The 2,485-nt window shown below is 40.4% G+C and overlaps 1 pseudogene; it reads left to right on the plus strand.

Moving 5' to 3' along the window:
* Positions 1-316: 316 nt before the first annotated feature.
* LOC132005818 (zinc finger protein 708-like) lies at positions 317-2,039 on the plus strand (annotated as a pseudogene).
* The last annotated feature ends 446 nt before the right edge of the window (positions 2,040-2,485 follow it).

The raw sequence follows: 2,485 nt of genomic DNA on the forward strand, positions 1-2,485 counted from the left end.
GATATATGGTCAGTATGTTGTATGCCATGTTACATTTCCATGGAGAAATGAAATCCTGATGAGTCCTTCTCAGCCATCTCTCTGACATTGTCTGATTGACCTGATGCTTCTATATTAGCATTCAAGGGTATATTCTTCTGAATGTAGTAAGTGCAATGATTTTATTTTATTTGAAATCTTTCAGCTATATCCTCATCTGACATGCAGAGTTTCCCCCAAAAGTGCAGCATAGAAGGTTCTTTCCAGAACGGACCAATGCACAGACACAAACATAGTGCTGTTGAGATTTTACACTTATGCACAGACTGGGGCAATGATGGGGACAGTGAAGGGCATCAACGAAATCCTGGATGATACATCCAAACCAAAGCAATTGCACTTAAAGAGAATCTCACTGCCCCAAGTGGTGAAGGATATAAACTGCTGTGGAAAACCTCGCTTTTTAAGTGAACTGTTTCGGCAGAGCAATGTGTTTCTGTCAGCACAAGCTCCAACCAGATAGTCAAACAAGCTATTTGTGGACAGACCATTTGGAACATCTGAAAAGTAACCTAGTCCATGATGAGAATAATGATTTGAGCCATTTGAAAGATAGGATTGGCCTGACCTTTCAGCCAGATGTTTCTGATCATCAGAAATTTAGAAATAAAGAACAAAGTGTTCAGTGGGATCCTTTTGAGAGGGGCTTCACTGAGGAGTCAACCCTCCAGAATGAGCAGAGGCTTTTCACTGGAGACAGACTTGCTCAGTGCACTGAATCTGAGAAAGCATTGAACCAGAGTTCCAGTGTTCAAAGATGTGTCAGGGCTAGGTTCGCAGAGAACCATTATGAATGTGATAAATGTGGGAAAGGCTTTCATCCAAGTTCTAACCTCAATATACATAATGGTCAGCATTTGGGAGACAGTCTTCATAAATATAATGAATGTTGGAAAGCTCGTAAGCAGTCCTCCAGTGTTGGTGATCATCAGAGAATTCACGAGGGAAAAAACCCATTCAGATGTAGTAAAGCAGGGACCATGATTAGTCAGTCATCAAGCCTAAATATCAATAAGATAATTCCTAGAGGAAATGACACTTACATTTTTAAAGAATGTGGTAAATCCTTGGGCTGCCACTCAATACTATCTCAACATTAGCAAATGCATACTGGAGAAAAAATGAAATATGAAGAAGGTGGTTAAACCTTTAAGGCCTGTTCATTAATAAATGGACATAAGCAAATCTGTACTGGAGGGAAATTTTACCAATGTCAAGAATTTGGAAAGTCACTTAACCACAGCTCAAAGCTTACACAACATCGTAGAGTTCATACTGGAGAGAAACCTTACCAATGTGAAGAATAGGGGAAGGCCTTTAAACAGAGCTCAGAGCTGACCCAACATCAGATAATTCATACTGGAGAGAAACCTTACAAATGTCAAGAATGTGGCAAGGCCTTTAACATTAGCTCAAGGCCTACTTATCATCACAGAATTCATACTGGAGAGAAACCTTACTAATGTCAAGAATGTGTCAAGGCCTTTAGGTGGCCCTCAAACCTTACTCGACATCCCATAATTCATACAGGAGGGAACACTTTACAATATCAAGTATGTGGTAAGACCTTTAACCGGTCTTCAGACCTCACTCAACATCACCAAACTCATAGTGGAGAGAAACATTACCAATGTCAAGAATGTGGTATGGCCTTTATCCAGGCTTCAGCCCTTACTCATTATCATAGAATTCACAATAGAGAGAAAGCTTACCAATGTCAAGAATGTGGCAAGTCCTTTAAACAGAGCTCAGTGCTTACCCAACATCATGTAATTCATACTGGAGAAAAACCTTACAAATGTCAAGAATGGGTGAAGGCCTTTACGTCACCCTCAGAGCTTATTAAACATCAAATAATTCATATTGGAGAGAAACCTTACCAATGTAAAGACTGTGGAAAGGCCTTTACATGGCTCTCATCACTTACTAAACATCACCAAATTCACACTGGAGAGAAACCTTACAAATGTCAAGAATGTGGCAAGGCCTTTGTCCAGTAGGCACACACCTTACTAAACATAGAATTCATACTGGAAAGAAATCTGACAAGTGAATTTAATGTAGCAGAGCTTCTTTTTTTTTAAGATTTTATTCATTCATTTGACAGAAATCACAAGTAGGCAGAAATCACAAGACAGGCAGGCAGAGAGAGAAGGGGAAGAAGGCTCCCCACTGAGCAGAGAGCAGGATGCCTGCTCTCTGGGATCATGACCTTAGCCAAAGGCAGAGGCTTTAACCCACTGAGCACTCAGGTGCCCTTGTGGCAAAGCTTTTAACACACAAACAACCCTCACTGGACATGAGAAAATTCATACTGGAGAAAAACCTGCAAATGTAATGTATATGAGAAAATGCCCAAGGACTGCTCCTCCCTTACTGCATATCTAATTTTATATAGGAGAGTAACTGTACACAGAGAGAGCATGTGTCTGACCTCTCAAAGGAA

Source organism: Mustela nigripes, chromosome 17 (assembly GCF_022355385.1).
Source record: "Mustela nigripes isolate SB6536 chromosome 17, MUSNIG.SB6536, whole genome shotgun sequence".
In the NCBI taxonomy this organism is placed as follows: Eukaryota; Metazoa; Chordata; class Mammalia; order Carnivora; family Mustelidae; genus Mustela; species Mustela nigripes.